This window comes from Phoenix dactylifera, chromosome 14 (genome assembly GCF_009389715.1).
Source record: "Phoenix dactylifera cultivar Barhee BC4 chromosome 14, palm_55x_up_171113_PBpolish2nd_filt_p, whole genome shotgun sequence".
Classification (NCBI taxonomy): Eukaryota; Viridiplantae; Streptophyta; class Magnoliopsida; order Arecales; family Arecaceae; genus Phoenix; species Phoenix dactylifera.
Window position 1 is genome coordinate 19,764,755 of NC_052405.1, and position 15,922 is coordinate 19,780,676.

Here is a 15,922-nt window from a genome sequence, read left to right on the forward strand (position 1 = left end):
TAGAATTCCATATGCTTCGGCAGTGGGATCTATAATGTATGCCATGATATGTACTAGACCAGACGTAGCATACTCACTAGGAGTAGTGAGCAGATACCAGTCTGATCCAGGCAGCAACCACTAGAAGGTTGTAAAAACCATCCTTAAGTATTTGAGAAATACTAAAGATCAGTGGCTTGTCTATGGTGATTCTGACTTAAAACTTGAGGGATATACCGATTCAAGTATTCAGTCAGATCAAGATGATAGCAAGAGCGTGTCAGGATATATCTTCACTCTTAAGGGTGGGGCTATCTGCTGGAAGAGTTTCAAGCAACATACAGTGGCAGATTCTACATGTGAAGCAGAATACATCGCAGTATCTGATGCAGCCAAGGAAGCCGTATGGTTGCGCAAGTTCGTCACCGAGCTGGGAGTGGCATCTTCTATTGATGGTCCAGTTCCTATATTTTGTGATAACACTGGAGCCATAGCTTAGGCAAAGGAACCTGAAGCACATCAGCGAACCAAGCATATTCTGCGACGCTATCACCTGGTTCGAGAGATTATAGAACGAGGTGATATTGATCTTCAGAAAATTGACACAAAAGAAAATCTGGCTGACCCATTTACCAAAGTCCTCAGCATCAAAGAGTTCAACAATACAAGTCGAAGATGGGTATTAGATACTGTGCCGATTGGCTTTAGGCTAAGTGGGAGTTGTTGGGAATTGTATCCTAAATGTCAATCGTCAGCATATTGATGATTGAATTTTGTAAATGAATTGATAAATTAATAAAGTATTATTTGGCATTATTCATCATTTCATCTTCAAATGAACTCTTATATGATGAAGTCCTTAGGACTTATGTTATGATAAAGAAGAATTTATCTTTGAGTCCTTAAACTTGTTCGCGACCAAATGATATGTTGTTACTAGGACGACAGCATTATCGAGATTAGGTCGTTGTGTGACATATACGTTGGTTGTCCTCTTAACCAAGGAGTGTGGAGACACTGGTATGCCATACAGGTGAAGTGTAGGAGTACATTTCACTGAACGTGACCAATTCCGGAACGCTCTACTGTAAAGAGATGTTCCGAGTGGATATGGGTATAAGTTTGGCCCTCTGATCTTAGATCGCAACCTGTGACTAGCAAGCAACTCACTGTACTTTGGTACCGGACTACCTGAATTTCTAATTCAGTGACGGAAGGTCACTGGGTGCAGTCAAGTACTTGCGTAGTCAGTTGTGAGTCGAGATGGAATTGACGCCTCCTGGAAACAGAAGATAATGTCTTGTGATTAATTTAGCAAAATCTTGGCCAGGGTAATCCTAGTGAGGAGTCATGGGATATCTAAAGTTAATCACATAATGGATGTACTAATTATATGGTTGACAGTGAGCTCTAAGTCATCCTGGCATTAGGAGTCAAAGGGATTGAATTATACAGTAACCATAGTCCAGGATTCCAGAATATTTGCTTCGCATATATTCGGCCTATCCGGATGTCGGGTACCATTGCTAGATAGTCACATCGATTAGTATAGGAAGATGTTCCTATACTACCGACTTAGGTTCGAACCTATGAGGTCACATGCATAGAAGTTTCTAGGTTGATCAAATGGCTGATTGATGATTAAGAATCATTCAGGGGTAATTTGGTCAATTTGATTGACAAATTATCCAAAGCAAAAGTTGCATTAAAATAATTATTGAATTATTGAAGGATTAATTAGCAATTAGATTGCTAATGAACTCAATTTGATTGAGTAATTGGGCTTAGGTTGAGCCAAATTGAATAGGATTCAATTTGGGCTGCATTAGGGTTTGACCTAATTGGATTGGGTTCAACCCAAGTAGATTGAGCTTGACCCAATTGATGGGACTTGACCCAATTGGATTGGGCTTGATCCAAATCAATTAGAAGACCTTATTTGATGAGGATTATGAGTCCAAATAATCAGAATTGGATAAGGAGAAGAATCCTTAAATTTTAGGAACCGATCCTTATCTTCTTGGAGAAGAATGACATCTTAATTTATCCCCAATATTTTCTATGCCTATCCTCTTTATTTTTGGCCAAAAATTGGCGTGAGAAGAGAGGAGGCGTGGGGCTATATTTTCTATAAAAATGGCGCCTTAAATCTTTCTAGTAAGATTTAGATGAATTTCCTAATTTGTAGGGATTGCATGGTGCATGAATTCCTATCTTTTAGGGATCCAAAATGCACGAAATTTGGAAATGTTTATCTCCTCTTAGCTGCCAAACCACCAGAATTTTTTGGAAATTTTATTAGCCAAATTAGTTGGCTAAATTAGGTGTGAGGCGTGGGGTGGTCTTTTGGCTATAAAAGACCCCATGCCTTGGGTTCAAGATATACCATATTTAGAGATTTCAAAAAATTCTGAAAAAATTCTCTGAGGGCCTCCATCCCTTCTTCTCCTTCTTCCTCACGTCCATCCTCCATCTTCTTGAAGAACAATCAAAGGCTGAGTGTTTAGAAGGAGAAAGCTTCAACCATTGCAACGTTCTTGCGCGAGCTAGCACTCCCGCGAAAGACGATCTACCTAGGGCTTCGCGTGTACTTCTCATAGAGGCCATTCGTGTACGTGGCTGCGAAGTCAAGGATCAGATCCACAAGTTTCTTCTATCATAAAAGGTATTTATTCCACATCAATATTTATTTTGGAGTCAGGGTCTAGGTCTGATTTTTCGAGGTTTTATCCTCCTTTGGGGCTCCTCACGGAGTTATCTCCAGAATCTAATCGATGGATATTCGGAGATTAATCAGAATAGAGTGTTTACCTTTCAGATCTGGTAGTTAATCATGCATGAATGTTTTACCATAATTGTTTAAACGATTCCGGCATAATCCTATGTGTTCTTAAGGTGCTGATTTCTAGATTTGATCTTGTAAGCATGCATGAATTAAATTGTTTGATTCGATTTTTTCGCTGCATTTTAAAACTTAAAAAGAACTACGTATGGCTTGATCCCCCTTATGAAGGGGTACGTACGCAATCCGATCAGGTTCAGCCATAGTTTTTTTTATTAAAAAAAATTCAGCATGCTTAACACCGAAAAACCTAGGATTCACTTTCATCTGTAAGGCGGGGGCGAGGTTGGAGGGTTGGTTGGGGACAAGATCAAGGAAGGGGTCGGCGATAGCAGGGCAAGGAGCGTCGATAAGCTCCCCGGTGGGGAGGACGAGGGAAGCACAGCGACGGCGCCCCTTCCGCAAAAGCCAAAAGGTCGGCCTCTTTTTCCTCCCGTTATTTACTTATTTATAGTAATATTTGGTTAAACGGGTCAGAAAGCACAAACCTGAACCCGACTTAAACAGGTTAAACGGGTTGGGTCGGATTACCTGTTTATTAAACATGACAGTTTCAAGTTGTAATTTCTGACCTGCTTATTAAACAAGTCGGGTTCAGGTTTATGCTTTGCTGACCCGATCTGCATCTGATCCGACCCATTTATATCCAACTTGACCCGATTGCCACCCCTAGATTGAGAGACCGTACTGTATAACACGGCCAACATTCCACTGTAATGTTAATGTTTAATAACACTAGAGAAAAAGGTTAATGGGTTGGCAACTGAGTCGTTCTCCTGACGTGGGAAAGAGAAGGATGTCCACCACCGCTGCCCTGGAGCCCGTCAATCTGACGAAGGGGGAAAATATAAATAAATGTTCAAAAAACAGAAGGGGATCCCAACCTTTACTTATCGATAACAGAATTGGGTGCTTTAACAAAAACAATGGCACATCCTTTAAAGCCTAGCGTTGCATGTGGAAGTCAAAACCTTTCCAAGGCTGGAAGGTGGACAGGACTGTACTGAGTTGCATTCTATGCTGCGTAGCACTTCGAAAAGGTACTTTGGCCACACCGAGAAACTCCTCTCTCGCACTTGAGCCAGATTATAGCCTCTGATTTTTTTGGCTGTTCTTACACTAAAATAGAGTAAGCAGCCGTTTCTATCATAAAGAAAAAAAAGAAACCCAAGAACAAAACTGTGATGGGGAGATGGAATCAAGAAGTCTGGCCCACAACCTTTCCCTCTCCAGGTTTTCTTTCTTCTGATATTTCTTTATGGCTGGCTACTGGGGTTTTTACTTCTATTTGTAACTTTGTTTACCATGTGTCGTTGCAGCTCTAGTTCTTTAAATTGGCTGCAGGGTTGTGCTGGGTTTCTCAATTGTGCTGAATATACATCTATTCTTTTATTTTGAATAAAAATTAGGTAACTAATGGGGATTACACCCATTAGTCTCCTATCCTCTCGGGGAAAAAAAAAACAGAACAACCAAATCTTAGTAAGAAAATCATAAGAATCCAATCTTTACTAGAGATTCCTAATCAAAACACTAACAAACTAAAACCCATGCATTCGGCCAACATTGAATACAAAATAAACAATAAATAATCAATAAATCTGTAATACCCAAGCCTTTTAAAACCTAAAACCAAGCTAGGCCAGGTCCATTTGACCGGCCCAGAATCCTGTTTTGGCCAACAAAAAAAAGGGAATAGAATGCGCCACGCAAGTGCCTGGAGAGAAGAAGACTCCCGATCCTCCCCATGATGGTCGGACGGAATCCGACTCCAGGTTGGATTCCAACCATGGTTGAGGTCTATTTAGACCTCCCCCCTCCTCCCTCTTCCACCACACACCAAAGAGCTTGATCTCCGATCAAATCGTCGCCGGATTCCTCTTCAATATCCTCTGCGGCCATCGATTGTGTCAACATCGTTGCCATCGCCAACCATTGCCGAAATCTAATGAAGAGGGCCTGAGCTCTCTCTACCCTTACCAACACAGCAAAAGCAAAAATGATAAAAGAAGTGAAAGAAATATACAAAGAGAAGAGGAATAACTCTAGGTGTAGGAATTCATGAGCTTTTCGAGGAAGCTCAACCTCCTGAGCTTTTCGAGGAAGCTCATCTCCGGTTTAGTATCAATTCTTTTTTCCCCCTTCTCCTCTTGCCCATACTTTCCATAATATAGATCCGTCTTTCCTCATTCATGGAGAGGAAGTTACACCCTTAGCTTATTTAGAAGGTCCCCTTACAATAATAGGTAACAACCCAACCAGCCACAACTGTGTTTTATTCAAATTAGAATTTCAAAAGAAGCTATAACATCCCTCCCCAGTGAGATCGCAGCCATCCTTGGTGCGAAAATTGGAAAATTGCTCGCGCAACTTGTGGTAGAACTCCCATGTTGCATGTTGCGTCTTCCTCATCCAACCCTTGCCACTGCACCAAGACTTTAGTTGCTGCATGAGTCCCAAGCTTGACCATCTGCCTATCCAAAATCTTATATGGTTCAGCAAAAAAAACTCCAGCATCATCAGTAGTAGGTAGTTCTGACTGCACCACATTCTTTGCTCCCAGCTTCTTCTTGAGGCATGAAACGTGAAAGACTGGATGGATTTTTGAAGTGACTGGCAACTCCAACTTGTAAGCGACCATACCTATCTTTTCAAGATCCTTAAAGGGGCTAAAGTATTTATGAGATTGCTTCATGTTAGAGCGCCAAGCGACGCTATGTTGCTTGTAGGGCTGAAGTCTGAGGAACACCAACTCGCCAACCTCAAAGGATCGTTCGATGCGACTCTTGTCAGCCTGCATTTTCATGCGTTCCACGGCCTTCTTTAAATTTTTCTTTAGAGTATGGATGATTGTCTCACGGCTCCTAAGATCTTGGTCTACTGCAGCTACCCTTGTATCCCCTTTGACATAGGATAGTATCCTTGGGGGTGGAACTCCATAAACTGCCTCATAAGGAGTTAAATTTGTTGAAGCATGGAAGTTGATATTATACCAATATTCAGCCAGGGATAAAAAATGTGACCACTCTTTAGGGCTGAACCCACAAAAGCTCCTCAAGTATTGCTCTACACATTAATTGACGACCTCAGTTTGGCCATCGGATTGAGGATGATAAGCCGAACTCATATTCAAGGTTGTGCCATGTAACTTGAAAAACTCACTCCAAAAATTGCTGAAGAAGACTCGATCTCTATCACTCACAATTCATCGAGGCATGCCGTGTAATTTAAAGACATGATCAATAAATATCTTGGCTACCATGGAAGCTGTATACGGGTGAGAAAGCAGAATGAAGTGTGCATATTTTGATAGCCGATCTACCACGACAAAAATACTGGTTTTTCCTTGAGACTTGGGCAATCCTTCGATGAAGTCCATGGAGATGTCAGTCCCTGCTGGATGGAGATTCTCGGACTTAGCTTGTTGGCAGATATCACATTCCTTGATGAAAGATCGCACCTCTTGCTTAAGATGTGGCTAATAAAAATCTTTTTTGATACAGTGGTAGGTCTTCTGGAATGCCCAATATTTGCTTACGGAATTCCGAATTAGAAGAAAGAAAAAATCGCCCCTTGTAGAAGAGAATCCCATCTTGTACGTGGTATCTGGTGTGGTCTGCCTGTCCATTGTATAACTTCTGAGTGAGATCCTGTACCACTGATCAGCACCATGCTTCCGTCGAATCTCTTCCACCTAGTTAGGAATAGGCGTTGAGATCGCACAAAACTCCGCTTCTTCCCTTCTTGATAATGCATCCACCACTACATTAGAAACTCCACTTCTGTACTCCACCACAAAATCATAGCCTATCAACTTGGTATCCCACTGCTGTTGCATTGGAGTGCCCATTTTTTAATATAGCAGAAATGTAAGAGATTGCCGGTCTGTCTTAACAATAAATTTTCTGCCAAATAAATAATGTCGCCACTTGCGTATTGCCATCACAAGAGCTAACAACTCTTTCTCATAGGCAAAAAAATATAGAGATTTGCCTTTCAATGCCTTACTAAAAAGGCAATGGGTCTTTTATCTTGAGATAACACTGTACTGATACTGGAGCCAGAGGCATCACACTCCACATAGAAGGTCTAACCAAAATTAGGTAGGGAAAGAACAGGAGGAGAAGTCATTGCCTCTTTCAATCTTTGGAAGGCCAAGATAGACTCTTCAGTCCAAGTGAAGCACCCCTTTTTGAGCATCTCGGTGAGAGGCCGCGCCACCTTGCCATAGTTTTGGATAAACCACCTATAATAGCCCGTGAGACCAAGGAAGCCATGCAAGGACTTAATATTTTGAGGTTGCGGCCATTCCAATATGGTGCGGATCTTTTCAGGATCAGTCGAGATGCCTTCATGAGAAATAATATGGCCTAGATATTCAACAGATGAGGCTCCAAACACACACTTGCTACGTTTTGCGAACAATTGTTTTTTTTGCAATATTTCTAGCACGATTCGGATATGTTGCAAATGATGCTGCATGGTTAGGCTAAGAACCAGAATATCATTAAAGAATACTAAGACGAACCTCTGCAAGTACGCTGGAAGATTTCATTCATCGGGCTTTGGAAAGATGAGGGCGCATTCGTCAATCCAAAAGGCATGATGAGGAACTCATAATGGCCTTCATGTGTACGAAAGGCAGTTTTGTGAACATCCTGGAGTCGCATCCTTATTTGATGGTAGCCGGACCTTAGGTCCAATTTAGAGAATATGCTGATGCCGTGAAGCTCATCTAATAGTTCTTCAATGACTGGAATTAAAAACTTGTCTTGGATAGTGATATTGTTCAAGGCTCGATAGTCGACACAAAGGCGCCACGATCCATCACCCTTCTTAACAAGGAGCACTGGAGAGGCATAGGAACTCTGGCTTACTCGAACAACGCCGTTGTCGAGGAGCTCGGTGACCAACTTGTCTATCTCAACCTTTTGGTAGTAAGGGTATCTATAAGGCCTGCTGTTGCAAGTTCTGGAGTCGGGCAACAGAGGAATTTTGTGATTCCATGTTCTTTCGGGTGGTAGCCCTTTTGGCTCAGAAAAAACCTCAGCATATTCGTCCAGGATGGAGTGAGTTCGGCTGGGGTACTTTTTTTGTTGGCGTCGGCTGAAATAGAATGCACATATAATAGATAACAAGAATGGAGAGAGGGAAGGGTTTTGCAAACCTTGCGGTTGGCAAGAAATTCCATTGCACCAGGTTTCTCCCCTTTCAAGTGACACTTCTTTCCAAATAGAGAGAACTCCATTGTAAGATTAGCAAATTCCCACATAATAGGCCCGAGATCCCTCAACCGTTGTGCGCCTAATACTTCTTTGCACCCACCAAGTTGTAGCAGGTAGAAGTCGACTGTTAGGAGGAAGTCTCCACTCCTACATGGGTTCGGTCCTATTAAAAATAGGGTGACACCCATGTATACCTATCAGAGCATGCATCTCTATACGTCTCTGGACGGAGAGCTACGCTTCGTCACACGATCACGTGTGAGAGTTTTCGGAGATCGGTCATAACTCTTGGACCTTTGCTCTGATACCACTGTTAGGATCTGTCACATGCCGCTGAAAATTCAAAAAATTTTCAGATGCGCAGCGGAACGATATGTGCATATCCCGTTCATCGCATGAACGTATTTTAAAACCATTTATAGATAGATTAGGATTAAATTCTTATTAAATTATTTTAAAATTATGATTAAGAAGATCAGATTTTCACCTTGTGCGGGTAGATGGTCTCCACAAATCTGATTCACATGGTATTTAATGAAGGTTCAGTGGAAGCCGCACACACGTCCGGCCTCTACAGGTATCCACACGAAGTAGTGAGTCGATCGAAGCCTTTGGATCTCCCTGGGGTGCTAGCTCCTTTGCAGAGACGGCTTTAGATGGCTGAAGTCCTCTCCTTTGAATCAACCTTTGATTGCCTTGAGAGGAGGAAGAAGAAGGAAGAGCCAAGGAAGAAGATCTAAAGGCCCTTTCGCAGCCTTTTCTTTTTCTTACGCTAGAACCAAGGAAGAAAGACCAAGAAGAGATGAAAGCCTCCTCTTCTTTTCTTCTTGCTGATGACGGATGAAAGGAGGAAGAGAGGAGAGGTCTTCATGGCTGAAAATGAAGAGAATTCTCTCAAAAATTCGCAGCCCCTTGACCCCCTTCTTTTATGGTGTGTGGATAAGGATGAGCTCCTAAATTTTAGGTGCTCATCTTTATCCCTATTTTGAATTCAAATAGGAGGGGCATGGCCCCTCCTTTTTCCTTCACGCCACCAGCCAAGGGAGAGGCGTGGGCCCCTCCCTCTTCTCCCATATGGTCAGCCCCTAGTTGATCAAATCAAGTAGGGAGGGTTGGGTCCAAAGGATGGGTCCAATCCTATTCAAAATAGGATTATGTACACCCATTTTAATTTCTCCAAATTCTAATCCAATTAGAATTTAATTGAACCATGACTCAATTGAACTCTTCAATCCTAATCTAATAAGGAGTCATTTAATTAATTAGATTAAAATTAAAATTAATTAGGACTTAAGAAAATTCTAATCTAATCAGGACTTGTTTAAATTTCAGCTCTAAGACAATTAGGACTTTAGAAATCCTCCTCCAAGTAGGACTCTAATTTAATTTGAAATCCTAATCCAATTAGAACTCCAATGATCCTACTCCAAGTAGGACTCATGATCAAGTCCAATTAATTAAATCCAATTAATTTAATTAAATTGCAATCCGATTGCAATTATTCCTTCTTCAACTCACTAACTCTTAGCGGGTTTACCAATTATCAATCAAATTGATTATTTGTGATTCCTAATCACAATTCAACCATCGGATCGGTCAATACCTCTAATGTGTGTGACCCCATAGGTTCTATTCTGACTGGTAGTGAGATATATTGCGATCTCTATCACAATATCATTGAAAACTCCTTTCAATGGGTTGAAACAATTCCAACTCAACTCGCCAGGGATCATCGACCATCAAGATGATCCCTGTGAGTCTCACCATCCACCAGTAACACCTAGCAATATGTAGTAGCTACCCAGCAGAATAGAATGATGAACCTCTAGGTGCAGTTATCGTATGATACAGTCTTTCTATCGTGAATCCCTACAGATCGGAGGTCATGGATAACTTGTCAAACCCCGTCGTCTGTCATATGTCTAGATTTATTCGACTTGAGTTTGAGAATGGAAAACTCTTTCTCCATTGTATATACTGCCCTGGCCAAGGTCTTAGAACTCAGTCTTGTAAATCACATAGGATCACTCCTCATCTATCAAGATCGATAGATTCCATATAGGTGCATACCCTACTCCTACAGTGAACCTACTGCAGCCAATCTACACTACAAGGACCCATATGACTAGAGACCATGTATATGTGTAGTCAAACTATAATAACCTCACTGTGAGTAGCCGAAGTACCGCAGGTCAAAGGACCAGTCACACTACTGCAACATCAAGCAAGTCACTGACGAGTGGATAGACATCCAAGTGACTTCTTATCTTGGTCACGCTCAGTACCCTTGTTCTCTAACAAGCACCTGCACTATCACTTCAGTGTCCCTACATCATGGACTCGAGTCTCGTCCATCCATAAGAAAAGCGATCTGTGCACTGATCGGATCGATCACCGTTCTCGTGATGATCCATTGATCAGGAGCATTTAGAAATTAATCACCAATGATACATGGCTCAAATTCTTAACTCTTGAGAATATGTATCATCATCTTATTAATTTCTTGGACGATTCATAGACACATAAACAATATGAATGAAAAAGATGCCCATTTATTATTCAATAATAATAAAGTCAAGTACAAATTTATGTTCTAGAATTAATAATGTGTCAGCCAGATTGGCTTTTAGGGCATACATCTAACAATCTCCCACTTGCACTAAAGCCAATCAGTCATATATCTAAGTCCCATCTTCTTAAGGTGGGCTTCAGTCTTCTGCTGACTTAGCTGCTTAGTGAGTGGGTCCGCCACATTGTCCGCGGAGTTTATTCTCTGCACCTTGACATATTTCTTCTCGAGGTAATCGCGTATGAGGTGAAAGCGCCGCTCTATATGCTTGGACTTCTGATGAGATCTTGGCTCCATAGCAAGAGCTATGGCGTTATTATTATCGCAGTAGAGTGTGATGACATCTGATGGCGTTACATCTAGCTCTGCAATGAATTTCTTGAACCAGAAGGCTTTCTTTGCAGCTTCAGAGGCGGCGATATACTCAGCTTCCATGGTAGAATCAGCAATGATCGGTTGTTTGGAACTCTTCCAATTTACCGTACCACTATTGCACAACAACGCATATCCAGATGTAGACTTTCTATCATCAATATCAGTCATGAAGTCTGAATCTGTGTATCCTTCTACCTTTAACTCTGATGCTCCTCTGTTGCCCAGATAGACAACCCAAGAGGGGGGGGGGGGGGGTGAATTGGATTTTAAAATAATTATTGCAATTAAATGGTTTGGAATAACTAATTAATACTTTTTGCAAGTTGATTAATTAGATGCTATGTGCAGTGAATGAAATGAAAGTAAGAGACAACAAAGCAATCACAAACACAATGATTTTATAGTGGTTCGGAGCTAACCCTTGCTCCTACGTCCACTCCCCAAGCCTCACTTGGGAATTCACTATAACCCCTCGGATTATAGCCGGTTGTTTTACAAGCTGACAACCTAACTTGTTGTTTTACGAGATCACAACGAACTCGGTCGGTTTTTCCAGGCTCACCGACTAGAACCACCCGATTATTTTCCCGGGATCACAATCAAACCCTTACACGTTGGTTTCAACCTAGGCTCACCAACAAACCTTTACACCCTTGATTCAATCCCCTGATTGAATCAAGTAAGGACCAAATGGATTGAAAAATAAACAGAAAAATACAGCTTCTAAACAAGCAGATTGGTGCAAAAATAAAACTGTTCTCCCAAGTGCAGGAGAATCGCACAAGTAGTATAACTCGGAAGTCCGAGGTCGATTCCTCAGGGAAGGATCTATGGATTATTAGCTTAATTTCAGATTAATTGATTCAATAAACTTATGGATTAAGATGATGTTTTGCAAATAGAAAATAAAACAGTCAATAGAGAATCGAAGTTAGGATAGATTAAGATGGTGTTGGGATCCAGAATCTCCTTCGATAATATCAAATTTATGCAATAAATTCTATGATTCTTTTGTTTTCTTTAAGAATTATAAGCAGATAAAATTTAATTATGGAGTATGTTCTTGATAACATAAATTCTTTTTTTTTAAGCATTCAACGTGCCTTATAACGTCAACGATGAATCAAATAATCGAGGAAGACATGTATCAATAAGCATAAATCATAAAAGAATTTTCAACATATAAGAATCATGACATAATCAAAAGATAGATTATTTAAAGCAAAGGATTAGAATTTACATCATGAACTTGATACACCAAATGATCTCCCTTCACCCATCACCAAGAACTTTAGCTCATCATCTTCCTCTCTCTTTCTCACTCTTTTTTTTTTTTTTAATAACAGAAACAGGGCATCCCCTGTTTCTCTCTACTTCTTTTTTTTTCTTTTTCTTTCCACTCCAGCCGCCCGGCTCCTCTCTTCTTCTCTTTTAGAATCCCCCGATTCTCCCCCCTCAGCCGAGAAGACCCTCTTCATATAGATCCCCAGAACCCATAAACCAGCGATGATCCCCTGATCACGCATGGAGAGGAGCTGCTAACAGACGCCAAAGATCGTGCGTGGGATGCTGAGGACGCGGAGCGGACGTGGAGGGGTGATTTGCGGACGGCTGGGCTGATCACGGGTGCGGACAACGCGTAGATGGGTGCAGAAGATGCTCGCGGACGTTGATTGCTTCACGGGATGCTGGGACTTCGAAAGATTGCTCGCGGACGTTGATTGCGGAAGCTCTGAAACGGGGAAGAGGCAGACACGGAAACGGAAGATTTGCAAGGAATTTGATGCGGGAGAATCACCATGGATGGCTGGATGCGGATCCGGAAGCACGGGAGCCGATCGCGGTTGAGGACGACGCGCGGATGCTGCTGGGAGGCGGACGGACGCAGGCGGAGGAGGTGGGCGGATGGCTAGGCGGTGATCACGGATGAGACGGGCGAACGAGTGCTGGGATGAGCGGACGAATGAGTGCTGGGATGAGCGGATGAACGGGATCGTCCTGGCAAAGATGGAAAGACTCCGCATGGACGCTGTGGAGCGGGAAGCTTGGATGCGGGTGCTCCACGGACGCTTGGAAGGTGATTGCGGTCAAGACGGGAAGGGAGCTGATCACTGGTGCGGATGGAATCAGGATGCTAGGCTTGGGTGCGGGAAATCAGATCTCAGATCCTGGCTCACGGACGGCTGGAAGCTTGAGTTGCATTGCAGAATTTGGGAAGTCGCTTGGGTGCGCGGAAGAAGAGTCATAGACTCTGTTCTGCAGTTGGGAGGACGCATCCTTTTTAGATGAATTTATATAAAATAATGTTAAAAATTATAATAAGTGCTAAGGATAAAATATTAATCATGCAAATGTTAACATCTATTATTTATCATTATTTTGCTAGCATTAGGCTAAGTTAATTGGTACTTAGATCGCACTTTTGTGCTCTCATCATACCCCCCAACTAGCTTATTGCTAGTCTCTAGCAATTCAGAGTAAATAATAACATGAGAGTACAAAAAAGTGTTGGTCAATTCTTTGACTTTTTATTAAAGCTAAAGACATAAAACTAAGATATGTACCCACTTTCGTAGGGCATCACGATTGCACTTAGCACGTGCAACAAGCCGTTAAACCTCTAGGTTACCCTAATGGACGAGTGTTGTCTCGTGAGGGTTTTCAGGAATGTTACCCACAAACATCATGAATGATATGACGAGATCCTAAAAAAATATGAAATAAATTTTAAGCTAATGCACATGTAATTAATTAATATATATTTTCAAGCATGGCAACTATCAAAGCAAGGAAAATATGAAAGTGTAGTGTGCATAAAATAGTATGACTTTCTCGGAGTACTACTACCTCCACCACAACATGGCACCGCTTGAATTTTAGGTGTACTACTCAAGTTCACAAGTGTTTACTACAGTTTATTAGAGCTTGATCTATCAAATTTTCGGAATATCTCATGTTGTCTAAAATTATCAAGAATGGTTCGCATAAAAAGAAGGAGCTATCAATCCCAACTAAATATCCAAAGTACACAAAGGACCAATACAATGGAGTCAAACCAGCCATTACCACATGTCACTGGGTTCAGCCCGACCAACCCTATTCATGCTTTTTTTTTTTTTTTGAAACCAATGGTGATTACAATAGTCCAACCCCCTTAGGCTCTAGCAAGGTCCATGTAGCGAGTTTTCGGCCAATGACTCCTGATCCAGTTGGCTCAAGGCATTAGGTGAAACACCCCTCGGGCTTAATTACTCGAACCAGACTACGCCACGAGGTTAGACTTGTCATCTCCTCATTTATTTGTTTATTTATTTTAAATTTTTTTTTCAAGATAGAGAAGGTAAACTGAACCATATAATGTGACTGCAACGTGACTATAGGTCAACCAAGGTCGGAACATAAGGCACTTAGATGATCTAGCCGGGGTATTCAATCTCTATCTTTATGTGAAAACCAAATCAAGAACCTTATAGTACGGACAAGGATACTCGTACTTCTTTTACAGATATGGCTTAATAAAAATGCATTAAACAAATGTGAACTCCTGAGGCCTTCCTATAATCATTAAATACATGTGCGGAGATCTAATAATAGGTCTCTGATCAGTCATAGTACGCATGTATTCCTTGCCTTAATAGTTGCACAAACTCAATATGAAAATACATGTGCATTTGCTTAGAAAAGAATGCAATTTTTTTTTTTTTCTTCCCTCCCCCCAACTTAAACATTGCATTGTCCTCAATGTAATAGATACAAGAAAGCTATAATGAAAGACAGTAGAGAAAATAATATTGAAGAGAAGAAGAATACCTTGAGCTGTTGATATCCAGAAAATAAAACCTATAAAACTAGAAAAATAATCCTAACTAATATACACATACCTTTGCCTTCATGCTCAGTCATAAGAAGGCTCCTCCAAGGAAAAGGAGTCCTCTTCATCTGCAAAATTCTCAAGAAAAGGTTTTAACCTATGTCCATTTACCTTAAAAATTCTACCATCCCGTGGATTCTCAATCTCAACCGCCCCATGTGGAAAAACGGTTTTTATAATGTAAGGACCTGTCCATCTCGATCGCAACTTACCAGAAAACAGATGTAAGCGAGAATCATATAAAAGAACTTTTTGCAAAGGTTCAAAAGATTTTTTTAAAATTGATTTATCATGTAAGATCTTCATTCGTTCTTTGCAAATTTTAGCATTGTCATAAGCATCTCTGCGAATCTCATTAAGCTCGTTTAATTGCAATTTTCTAGCTAGACCGGCATCTTGTAAATCAAAATTCAATTTTCTAATTGCCCAATACGATTTATGTTCTATTTCTACAGGCAGATGACACGCTTTTCCATAGTGTTGCCCAGTAGATACAACCCAAGAGGGGGGGTGAATTGGGTCTTTTAAAACTTTTAAGCTACTTCTAGCACTTTTTGATTAATTATGCTAAGTTGTATATATGCGCAGTGAAGGTTAAACTTAGCGACAGTTTGATGTATAGAATGTGACTTGATTGAGTATGCTTGCAACTAAAGAATTCGCGGATAATAGTTAAGCAAGCAATTTATCTAAGTGAGTAAGTGTGTGAGTTAGATAATGACAAAAAGCATTACAAACACAGCAAACATATAGTGGTTCGGTGCACCCCAGCACCTACATCCACTCCCCAAGACTTCTTGGGAATTTCACTATAATCCTACAGATTACAGTCGGTTGTTTTACAAGCTCACAACCCAACTTGTTGTTTTGCGAGATCACAACGAACTCGGTCGGTTTTCCCAGGCTCACCGACTAGAACCAACCCCGATTGTTTTTCCGGGCTCACAATCAAACCCTTACACGTTGGTTTTACCCTCGGCTCACCAACAAACCTATCTCCGTTGGTTTTCCCCTTTGGCTCACCAACAAACCTATCTCCGTTGGTTTTCCCTTTGGCTCAC